Raw genomic sequence first — 13,121 nt, forward strand, 5'->3', positions numbered from 1 at the left:
ACTGACAGTGACCCGAGGAGTGGCTCCCACCCAGGACCCTGCAGCCCTTGAAGGAGTCCCAATGCAGTGCTGCAAATCAGAACAGAGCCCATTTGCATATCAGTCTTAAATGTGCAGTCTGATTTAATCTAATGGGAGAGAAAGGTTGGAAATTGAGATGCTGGAGTGAGTGACATGAACGCAGTGACTGAAACTGAGCAGATGGAGCATAGGGACACAGGCTGAGATTTTAACCCTTTAATAAGAGTCAGATGCCAAACTGTAAGGATACGCAGAGCACAGGCAACGACTCCACCGCCCACCCACCCCCAGCAGAGCACAGACCACCAGATCAGACATGATTCTCAGATAAAAGCCTCTCTCCTCTCTACCTGTCCCAAAAATTAGCCACTATTGTTTCACCAGAGGGCAGAGCTTTGTGAGGGGAGGTGTGTGCATGTTTGTGTGTGAGTGACAGAGGGAGAGAGAGAGAGAGAGAGAGAAAGAGAGAGAGAGAGAGAGAGAGAGAGAGAGAGAGAGAGAGAGAGAGAGAGAGAGAGAGAAAAGCAAGTATTGTAATTTCTGCACAGCATGCCTGCTATACTGATTGCTGACACACTCTAGCGAGAGTTGTGGATAATGGGGGTCTATTTTTAGCCCGGCAAATATAAAGCAAGGGAGAGAGAGAGAGAGACAGAGAGAGAGAGAGAGAGAGAGAGAGAGAGAGAGAGAGAGAGAGAGACTCATTCACAATCATGTCCATAATGCTGAAGTACTAAGGGAGGGATGAAATGTTATGGGCAGCCAAGCAACTAATAGGCTTGAACCCAGGCGCTCTCCATAATTCGAGCGCTCATTAGATCCCGATTAGCCGTTAAAAAGCCCTGTTTACTGATGCAAATCCAGCTGGAAAAATATATTATTGTCAAAAGAGGCCAAACGATGAAGCCGGTGGGACACGCCGATACATCAGCGTCCTCCCCATGAGCGTCTTTTAAAGACCATGCTCTGCTTTCTTAAGATGGATCCAGGAGTAAAGCCTCTATTCCCACAGGCTGCTGACCACAGTGGAGTCTAACCACATGCTTGAAGGATGGGTCTGTTGTTAACAGACTCGGCAGGTTAGAAGGAATGTCAGGGTTTTTTTACATTTTATTTTAATATTTGTTTTATTGTTTGATGTCAACGACCGGTTTAAACACTCCTTCATTGACTTAGCAGCCCTCACATCCAGGGCTGACCGAATTCACTCCGCAGACATTGACCGGTAATACGTGGCACGCCGTTCCCTGATATCCCATCTTACCTTAAGGAAATCAGAATCTGTCTCTAGGATAGCTTCCAGTTCCTGGGCCACTGTTGTCCCCGGTTAAGCATCTGAGAGGCTGGAATTCATTTCCTTTTTTTCTGGGGTGCTAATTCCTTCTGCCTCCATATGCTAGTCAGATTAGTGTGTGCCAGCGGCTGCTGCTGGCTGTAATGACCTCGGAGCTCTGGCGCCGGACAAGGACCAGTGCAGAACAGCAGAAAAATCACAGACACCATTACGGTTCTCCCAGAGACTTCAAAGCCATTCCTGGAAGTGATTCTTGGAAGTTATCCCTACGATCCCAGAAAACCCTGTGCTAAACTGAGACTGTAGACATTTTTTTTGCAGAGGCAGTGAACACAGGCTCAGAGAACACAGCTCTGCCCTGTGGCCTCAGATTTTTCCAAAACCCAGGAGATAAACAGGAGAAATTAGAGAAATACCATTAGAGAAATACCACCTTAAATCCCTGTAAAAGAGCATGGTTAAGGGTGTGTGTGTGTGTGGCTGCAGGATCCTTTTAAGGAGGCTGAGGGTGTTGGGTTTGTCAGGAGAGTGACAGACTGGCTCAGTTTTTAACGGCCAATGCCGTAACCCGATAAAGACCAATCCATCTGCGCCCCCCCACCCCACCTCCAGTCGACTCCTGACATGGTTTCCAGGGAAACAGACCCCCCCCCACCACCACCACCACCCGGGAGAGGGCAGAGACCTTGAAGGAGGAACATCGTCCTGCTCCAATCTGTTCTGTTCTTCCTGAAACTGAGACAAGCTGAGAGAAACTGAGATGAGCTGAGAGAAACCGTGACGCACAAACCACACACCACCTAAAGGGTTAACACTAATCAGACCTGACACGCATACACTCACACACAAACACCAGATCTACACAAACATACACACTACACACACACACACACACACACACACAAACACCAGCTCTACATACACACCAGCACCACGCATACAAACACCAAATATATACATATTGGAAAAATACAAATAAACCTCAAAACAGCACTATCAACACAGTGGGGGTAATATTACAGCATTTTCACAGAAGGAGTTGAGGAAGATCGGGAGGGCACAGGGAATAGAGCAGCAACAATGCCCCACAAATTTAACCCTGATAACACAGCTAACATCACTACTGCTAACCTTTCTACTGTTAACACAGCTACTAACCATGGTAACCATGCTAACACTGCTACTGCTAACACCAATACTGTTAACCCTGCTAAATCTAACACCGCTAAAATAGCTACTGCTCACATGTTACTCTAACACAGCTACTCCTAATAGAGCTAACAACACAACTGCTTATCATGCTACCGCTACCACTGCTACAGCTAACACCGCTAACAATGCAACTGCTAACACAACTACTGCTAATTTTTCCACTGCTAATCTTGTTTCTGCTAATACACCTACTGCCAATGCCAATACTGCTGGTCATGTAACTGCTGAAAGTGAAAATAAGTGAGAACAGCCTTACACGACAGTTACACAACAACTCCTACACAACAGTCACGTTACTACATCACGTTACCACACCACAGGTTATCACATTACACATTACTATGTAACGTTATCACATCTCAGATTACTACGTACTACATCACGTTACCACATCTCAGATTACCACGTCACATTTTACTACTTTACCACGTCACATATTAGTATGTCACACATTAGTATGTCACATGTTCCCTTGTCACTTGTTACCATGTCACAATTTACCACATTACCACTTTATCACGCTACTATGTCACACTACCTTGTCACAGATTACCATGTCACACATTACCACATCAGACATTACAAAAGTGCACATTGCCAGGGCACACTTCACCACGTCACCAATTACCATGTCACTGATTACCTCATAATATGTTTACTTTTCAGATTAAAATCCTGGAACTTGAGGTTTACAAAATGACTTTAGCTGCTTTCAAAGGTTCTTTGCTTTCAAAGGAGATTTATATTTATTTCCTTTTTAAATGTGTTTTTATTTTTCATAGTCATTCTTATTGTTAGTGTTGTTATTGTTGGTGGTGGAAAGGCATTTTATTTCTTCCAAATTAAATGAAAATGCATTGCAAATAAATGAGTAATAATATACCAGTTCAGAAATATGATCTATACACACACATATATTCTGAAAAACTGGGCACATATTTCAAATAATTTCTACACACACGTTATACACCAGTGTAAGTCTTGTATGTTGGACACCATTAGAACATCTGGATCACTCAGTATTTCTGATTGATGAATGATATATAGATTTTTGCAGTAAACATTTAATGTGTTTATTATTTCTGATACACAACAAGTATTCAGCATTTTCTGAGCTCAAAGAGACTCTGGAGAGAGGGAGGAACACGACAGAGCTAGATTTATGGAAATTTAAATTCTTAAAACCTATGTACTCCTGTCCAAATTTTATAATTATGCTACAAAACAATAAGGACAATTAATAAATAGTTTTTGACACATTTCATTTTTTACTGCCAACGTTTTGACACATTTTAATAATATTTATTATACAACTATTATTATAATTATCATTATGATTAACATCAATAATAATGATAATATTATTTAACATTTAATATATTTAATTCAATATTATTATTATTAATAATAATAATAATAATACAAACAATAATTGTATGAGTACATAATTATTATAATAAAAAAAAACTAAAGTATTTATATATGCTCTGTGTGTGTGTGTGTGTGTGTGTGTGTGTGTGTGTTTTCAGGGCTGACTGTTATTGGCTGTGTTAATATAATCACTGTGCGCTACATGTGTAGAAACACACACAATGGGACAATGTTAATCCTGTTCATCACTTTTATTCCCTCCATCCAAAAAACACCCCAAAACCCACCCAACACGGGGTCCGCTTTCTCAGGAACAATAGCCGTGTGGACAGTGGCCTTTTTCTGCACCAGAGCCTAGCAACAGAGCCCCCCCTCCCCCTTTTAAAAATAGGAGTGTCCTCACCCAGACCGAGGTTACAGCACTCACACCTCTCTCTCTCTCTCTCTCTCTCTCTCTCTCTCTCTCTCTCTCTCTCTCTCTCTCTCTCTCTCTCTCTCTCCTGCCATCGATTATGCAGTGCAGCTCTATGGTGTGAGAGCGAGAGAGAGAGAGAGAGAGAGACGCTTACAACACATCCTTTCTTGTACTGTACGCCTCCCCTGTTCTTTTCTTCTGCGCGTCACACACATAAAATTTTAACCCCATTTTTCCTCTTTCTTTTGTACATTATTCTTCCATCACGTCTGAAATTAAACCTTAATGCTGTGTGTACGGACTGATAAATGGAGCCTTTAAAAAATAAAAAGCAGGACAAAGATCTTCACAGATTCCAATTCTAAATTCTGTCATTATTCTTATTCTTCTTATTATACATTCATTATTCAATGGCATAATCAGTGTTTAAAGGTGTAAAATGCCTACAGATTCAGTCTTTCACAGACTCAGAGGCCGTTTCCTGCAGCATATCCATATCTTCATCTAATATAAGTAAAACTGTGGTTAAAGCCCACTGTCAAATCCGGTCACTCTCTACTTTTACTACAATTAGCCTGTAGTCTGTCTGTTGCTCTGCATACTTTGTTAACCCCCTTTACCCCTGTCCTCCAATGGTCAGGACCCCCACAGGACCCACACAGAGCAGGTATGATCTGGATGGTGGATCATTCAAGTGCTGCAGGGACACTGACGTGGTGATGGTGTGTTAGCGTTAGTGTGAGTGTGTGTGTTGTGTGAGTGTGGGTATGTGTTTGTGAGTGTGTGTTGTGTGAGTTTGTGTTGCGTCAGTGCATGTGAGTGTGTGTGTGTTGTGCTGATCCTCCTTTAGTGACCAGTGTGGTCAGTGGAAATGATTAAATGGACATAGTGTTGAAAGAAGAAGGTGGCTTTAATGTTATGGCTGATCTGTGTGACCTCAGGGAGAAATAAAAATCTGATAAAACTAATAAACGGTCTATCATCAGTCTTTCATTCATCGACTCAGAAAAATGTCGGCTCAAGAAGAAGCCTCTGCCATCTCAGACACAACACAAAGATGGAGGCTGAGGAAGAGAGAGACAGAGAGAGAGAGAGAGAGAGGGAGATTGAAGCCTATGCTTCACTAGCCCCTCCTCTTCTCCCATCCTCCTTCCACATATTTACGGCTTCTGTCCATTCATGTCCTCTGTCCAATCACGTCCTCTGACACATCCCTCCCCTGAAGACGTCAGCGGTGACACGTCCAAGGCCGTATCGATTGAGACTTCAGGCCAGAGACACACTTCAACCCAGTGCCGTCTGAGATCTCCAGAGCGGAATTACAGACAGAGGTGAAAACACAGCTGTTCCAGCTGTTCCTGTTTACCTTCAGCACAGGGCAGGTTCCGGAGCGCAGGTCCAGCCGGAAACGGAAAGGCTTTGTATCACTGTCGTAACGGTGTGCACTTATTAATGTTTTCCCCCACTTATATTTCACTGATATTTTCTAAAGAGTGCAGATTATGGATTAACTTGGATTATGCAAAGGACCCTGCGCCGCACGCTTATCGCTTTCACTGCTTTGTCCTTCCCGTGATATTCATGCAAAAAAAGAAAAAAAAAATCCACGGCACCATATCTGTGCTCACAGCTGGCAAGTGTAACTAAAGGATTATTCAAGCCGCTTCCACAAGCAAATAGATTTCTCTCCCACTTCAGAAGAAGCGCTAGTTCTGCGCCGCTCTGTCTGTCCGCCAGGCATTCAGCCTTCCACACTCACTTCTGCTTGTGTTAATACAGTGTTTCAGTGTATGTGTGTGTGCGTCTGTCTGTAGGTATTGGGGTGTGTGTGTTGGGGAGGGGGGGTGTTGTTTCAAAAACGTCATGTGCAGATCTCAGGTCAATCTGGTTTTCATGTTGTAATACGACAAAAAACATGTTTAAATGACGTTTAAATTTCAACCCATTCCTTACATTTCACACAGTGTAGTAGCTGTGATTCTGACAAACCCTTTGGATGGGTTTGATGTGAAATGGTTGTGGACAAAATGCTAGACTCTGAGTTCAAGGTGAAGTCTCATGTTCATCATCTACACACCCGCTGCAGGGTAGTTCTTTGTTTTACCCTTCTTTCTGACCAACGTGCAACTGTCTTCAACAATCTTCAATCAATCACTGGAGCTGTGATACAGCTGATGATACTCCCTCACTCCCAAGAAGACCACCATCACTAGACCAAACAACTACAGACCCATCGCCCTGACATATGCCGTCATGAGACCCTCTGAGAGACCGGTTCATATAAAGGACACAACAAACCCCTGGCAGGACCCAATGCAGTTTACACATCGGGACAGAGTGTCTGTGGATGATGAACATGGGACTTAAACTCCACCTCGACCTGTCGTTCACTAGAATCTTGCTCTTGGATTTCAGCACATTCCAGATCTACTCCATGGACTCTGTCTCAGCAGAGTACTACATTACGTTAACTTTGACTTTTCTTTTTAGCTATCGTCGACTCCTCTTCTCAGACACCCATCAGTGGCCCCTCACAGGCAAAGAGCAGAAAGTGAAGCCTTGGAAAACTCTCACCGGGAGTTTAACAGTCAGCAGTGGAGTCCCCTATTGCTCTACTCACTACACAATGACTGCTCTTCCAAGGACTCCTTTGTCAAATTCAGCAGATCGCAGACAACACCACAGTCATTGTCTTCATCTGAGCGGGTTTGGAGTCCTCTGACAGTAAGGAGTTCAAAGAGGGGTCAGACCACTGGTTCTCTGGAGCAATGCAGATCAGAGTGGACTTCAGAAAAAGCCCCCCCACCCCACCCCTAGAACCCTCACCATCTTTGAGCAGACAGGAGGAGTGGTGGACCTGTTCCATTCTCCTCAGGTCATGATCATTTCCACAAAATGCTCTGGAAAGAGTTATGGTTTTTAATCACACAAAGTTCATCTTGATAACAATAAAAGATCAACTCACACAGCTCTACACCCATTTAAAGATTCTTCGGGTCAGCAGAGGGGGTCCTTCCCCAATTGAAAGGTGTGAAATTTTGGATGGAGATGGAGGAGCCTATAAGTGGTTGAGTCCGTGGTTCGTCTTCCACCAAGCATCTTCCGCTATAACTGCAGGTATTCATAATTCAGCAGGCGTTCATTATTCGGGTGTGGGTGAAGGGGGGGGGGGCATACGCAGTAACACCCTGTGCCGTCCCAGTGCCGAGGACACTGACGTCAGCCTGAGACCCTGGTCCTTCACAGAGATGCTTCAAAAGCTCTTTGCTCAGTGAGCGCTGCTCTCAGGACACACAGCCTCTCGCTTCCCTTAATTACTCCGGAAGGAAAACAGAGGCTTCATTCCTAGTGCTGCCTCTCTTTCTCCCTCTCTCTCTCTCTCTCTCTCTCTCTCTCTCCCTCTCTTCTGACAGGGAACTAGACACGACTAACATCTGTGTGAAAATATGACAGAAAACTAATATGACTCTATGCATCAAGATGAAACCGATAACAAGCTCCAACCTTCCATCAGACCGTACAAACCCATAGGAGACTGTGCCCACCCTTCCACTGACAGACTGAGACACAACTAAATATGGGTCTGAAAGGATGTCAAACTTACTGGAAAAATAAAACACAAAAAGAACACATTTGAAAACTGAATAAAGAAGACGCTGGTGTTTTAAGAAGACTGGACACAGCCCCAGTGACCAGACCTGAGCAGTACTTGACAGAACAGGGTCTACTGGACTGAGAGCAGCAGGAAACGTGCAGCCCACCTCTGAGAATGAGCTTTAGGAAATAAAACACGGTTATGGCTGCCTAAGTTTGGGCCTTTCAACCAAAAATGAGGTAAAGGACAGGCCCTCAGTGCTGTGTGTCTCAGCCAACACCTACATCAGCCACAAGAGGATGTTCAGGTGTTTGTTGGTCCTTAAACAAACACTCAGAGGGACACGGACCACCATTCTTGAGAAGGGTCTGTATGGCAGTGGCGTTTCAGAGCAAGGCGCTGAATACGGCTCAGAGAAACAGACTATTACACCTGCCCTGGGAGGCCCAGGAAAACCTGACCATGTTGCCATGGCAACACAAGTACAGCAGAAAGGGGTGGTGGTGTGGGGGGGTATCGATTCAGTATTTTCTCTTCTCTCTGTCTCCCATTTCAGCACATTTTACTGAAATACACTGACACTGTGGGGAACAGAGCGGTCAGCAGTGTCCACTCAGAACATGTCCACTACACTCTCCACACTGTGGAAACCCTCTGGGCAAAATGACCAAAATTATTTTAAAAATCTAAAATGAATAAAACCTTTACATGAACTTCAAATAAACATGATGTTTTTAACCCTCTGCTGTAAATCTACACATAGATTTTTGGCAAAAAATAATACACAAACCATTCTAACTGCAGACCAACACACACACACACACAGACTAGGGATGCACCAAGCCGACATTAGGATCAGATATCAGTCCTGATATTAACAATATGAGATGGATCTGGTATCCAATAAATAGGCCGATCCATTAGACTGATATTTGAATTGCACTAAAAGTTTTGTCTGATATCAGTGCCTGATCAGAGCACGCTGCCATCTGTCTAGTGACTGCCACTTCTGCCTGTATCTCACTCGTGTTTTGTTTGTTGTTCAGTCGTTGTGTTTAACTAATGGCTGGCTGTCTGTGTGGAGTCCTGGTGTCTCTGTTGCTGGCCAGAGGTTAGCTATTTGCTATCTCTGACGCTAATGGCTGGCCTGCTGACCAGAGGACCCCATGTCCATCACTATTCTTCAGCAACTTCCTGCCTGTGTTGCCGGTTTTCTCGGTTGTGTCTGTAGATTGGAGAAACCTGCTGTCATTGTCTGCGGTTCATGTTCTGCTCTCACTGTTGTTGGCTGTGGCTGATGTTGACTGAAGGAGTTTGTCTCATTTTGCCACTGCTTTGCGGATGACAGTTTGCTAATATCGGAGCTAGCTGCTGCTGATTCGGCGGAGGAGCGCGTGCAGGTGCTGGTTGTGGGATGGTTTTCTGCCACTGCTCCTGGTGACTGCTGGGGGAGCACATCCTGTATAGACTCTGCAGCTGCGTCGACCCGATGGAACGTTTATATATACCGGTGTGGTCAAACTGCTACTATTCACAATGATAGTCAATCAGGAGACACGTTTAAAGCCTGTGGCTCGACGCTGTACACTGGACGCTATTCACATTTGATTTATTTATTTTTTTTTATGTGTGTGTTGTTTTGTACTCTTTGTATTGTTATGTCTTTTGATGTTCTTTGTACTGTGCATTAATATTGTAAGTACTTTGGGTTTTTGAAAAGCGCTATATAAATTACATTTATTATAATTACTCTTATTATTACTGTTATTATTATTATTTATTATTTGCATGCTTGCAATGTTTGATTACTGATTGTATTTGACTAAGGTCTTTGTTTATTCTCAGGTTCAGTTGCTAGATTTTATTTTGGATTTCTGTCTACACTAAATATTTAAAAATAAAATAGATTTTTGATTGTTTGTGTGTTTGACAAAGCGAAGCTACTTATTTCTGTTTTTGATTGATACATTATATTTATTCTAATCTATTTTAAGACGTTTGACTCTGTTGTGCCAAGGTCCTGTACAACTGTTCATTCCAGTGACAAATAAATAGCATTTTACTATATTTTTGTTAATCTGTGTATATTGTGTTCATTTTGTTAATATTTTTGTTAGTAATATTTAAGTCAATACGTATGTCTTATGTCTCTCCCACAAGGTGAGGTATATGGTTTATTAATTCAACAATGGTATCGGATCCTTCCGAGTTTACCCGGAAGAGCTGTATGTGTGAACGCAACCACATTTTGTCCCAGAACCTTTCTGAGTTTCTCCTGCACGCGTTGCACAGGCACTGCCCCGTGCTTAAAGAAAGTGTTTGATTTCCCATTGTGAGTGCACATCTGAGTCAGATAACCCCGCTGTGCTCTGCATGTGGGAACGACCACTCTGGGACATCTCTGGACCCAATACTCCTAAGTTTCTCTAGAAATTCTCCGGACTTCATATGTAAAAGAGGCACATCACTCTCTCTGTGTGCCACACCCCCTCCTGACACTGTTTTCGGAGTGTCCATGGATCCTGACCCGACACCACAGAACCAGACCCCTCCGGAACATCTCCACACAGAAGTTACAGCTGGGGGCTGAGAGGACAGGGGAGAGGGAATGTGTCAGAAGGGTTGTTGGTCAGTGTTTATCAGGACAAAGATGGGAGTCCTATCAGTCACTGGGCATGATCTCACACACAGAGCTGGAGTAGAAAAGCCAAGCAAAGCAGAATGGGACAAATATTTTACTTAATTTGGACCAGACCGGACTGTACATATACAGGTCAGGTCCAGGACACTAATAACTCAGCCTGCATAACCCCACCCTGTGGTGTCTGTGGAGAATGAGAACACGGCTCTCTGCTGTTTCCTAAACTCCAATATTAGAACAATATTGGATCCTGCCGAGTCCTGATTTGCTCTTCCTCCAAAACACTTCTGAATCAGAACATACGCGTTCCTCATCTGGGCCCCAAGCAGCTGCCCCCGAGCCCAGTACAGAGCACCGCGGGTAAACACCAGGCCAAACCTACAGGAGTTTATAAACCAAAATTAATTGGTTGTTCCAGCTTAATTAGCTCTGGCCACGCTTATTACTAATCTACCGTTTGGAGCGCTGCCATCTCAGGCCTGGCCCACGTCCAGCGCTCCAGTGTGGTGTGATCCATAAGCTCAGGAATGGTCCCTCTCTGATGAGCAGAGCCAAATGGCAACACACCTAAACCCCATCAGCGCTTATTAAAGATTAGCTCCCTTCTTGTAGCTGCTTGCCTGCGCAGACGGTTCTGTCATCGGCTGGTTCCTCACGGCTGCCGCAAATGGGTTTAAAGGTGCAGTAGGGGATTTTATTGTCCTTTCTGACACTTGCAAATAAATTAGAAGGGTTGAGGGGAGGGCGGCACGGTGTCGCAGTCACACAGCTCCAGGGGCCTGGAGGTTGTGGGTTCGATTCCAGCTCCGGGTGACTGTCTGTGAGGAGTTGGTGTGTTCTCCCCGTGTCCGCGTGGGTTTCCTCCGGGTGCTCCGGTTTCCTCCCACAGTCCAAAAAACACACGTTGCAGGTGGATTGGCGACTCGAAAGTGTCCGTAGGTGTGAGTGTGTGAGTGTGTGAGTGAATGTGTGTGTGTCTGTGTTGCCCTGTGAAGGACTGGCGTCCCCTCCAGGGTGTATTCCCGCCTTGCGCCCGATGATTCCAGGTAGGCTCTGGACCCCCGCGACCCTAAATTGGATAAGCGGTTACAGATAATGGATGGATGGATGGGTTGAGGGGATCAGAACAGAAGAACAACCACATCTTTCCCCAGATGCCAGAAACCACTTGGACTCCACACTGCGTAGTGAACACCTCCCAAAATACAGAATTCTTGATGTGACAGGTTCAAGGCGACCAGATACAGTCAAGAACTCAGTAAATGGTTCAAACTAAACTGCCATTGTCTGCATTTACATGCGGCCCAAAAATCCTCTAATGATCCAGATCAGAGTCCATCCCTCACTCCCACTCCCACTGAGACCACCACATTCCGACTGGAGGAGGTGGGAAACCCTAGCATCTGAGGGTCTCAATCTGTGCCATGGGCCACTGCTCTGCGGGATAGATTCTGCTTGTGGTTATAAATATCCTGCATTCTGATTGGCTGTTCCTCATTCAGATCTTTGAATGACAAAGTGAAGGTCATCGTTTAAACCTGAACCAATCCTGATACAGTGTTTTAGACAGAATTTTAGACAGAATCCTCAGAAAAGATCACATCAGCGTCTGTATTCCAGCACTCCGGCCAGAACAATAAAACCAGATCAAATGGGTGAGTTCGCCTACAAAGAGCACAAAGGCCTGGGAATAAAGGCAGCAGAGGAGGGAGGAGGCAGAGGTGGAGGGGCTACTCCACCCCTCGTTGTTTTCTATATTCAGCTCCAGCTTTCGCCTCAAAAAAGCCACAGAATCACAAATGGCGCTGGTGCGATGCATTAGAGCGGACTCAGAACACACGCATCCCTTTCACCCACAGCCGCTTTCATCTCTTCATTAGCGTGGTCAACTGTTTATCAAAAGCTCACGAGAGCGAGGGAGTTGGAGGTGGGGGGGATTGATGGGCTGATACAGGCGCATGGTCATGAATTCGAAAGCACCCGTCGCCGTCCGATTTTAAAATTCATGATAGGTTAATGGTAAGTTAGTGACATCATTAGGCCGCGTTCATTCACATTTAAAGCAGGCCATGCTTCAAATGACCACTCACGAGTCCTTATTCTGAGAGGTAATTCATATTGTAATTATATTTTCAATCACAGATCATTAATTAAGACAAGCCCCGCTCTGTAATTATGCATTTCATCTTCTCTGTGATTTTCTTGAAAATCACCAGTGTCCAGTGGAGGAGCTGCTGATCGTCTGGAGCGGCAGAGATGGAGAGGAGAACTTCAGGTTATAAACCTGTTTTTATTTTTAATTCTAAATAAATTCACACAGAGAAAGGCCAAATCTTAAGAGATCATCAAAGAGTGTTTAGTGTGAGAACTACCCTCACAGAGACTGAACTCCTGAAAGTTCTGGACTCCTGCGCTCAGCCTTCATTTAGACACTCCTGTAAAGACGTGGTAAGATCATTCAGCTGAAATTTAGATGTGTCTTATCAGTAAGTCTTAAATCTTTTTTACTTCCACACCACCGTCTCTAACACTCATCTCTGATATTATTACTGCTTTGCAGACAATATCCTCA

At 44.4% G+C, this 13,121-nt stretch overlaps 1 protein-coding gene across 1 annotated transcript in view; it reads right to left on the minus strand.

Moving 5' to 3' along the window:
- LOC136675700 (cell adhesion molecule DSCAM-like) overlaps window positions 1-13,121 on the minus strand; it is an 85,976-nt gene that overhangs the window by 50,685 nt on the left and 22,170 nt on the right. The gene's annotated exons all lie outside the window — the stretch shown is intronic.

The sequence above is a fragment of the Hoplias malabaricus genome, chromosome X1 (genome assembly GCF_029633855.1).
Source record: "Hoplias malabaricus isolate fHopMal1 chromosome X1, fHopMal1.hap1, whole genome shotgun sequence".
NCBI lineage: Eukaryota > Metazoa > Chordata > Actinopteri > Characiformes > Erythrinidae > Hoplias > Hoplias malabaricus.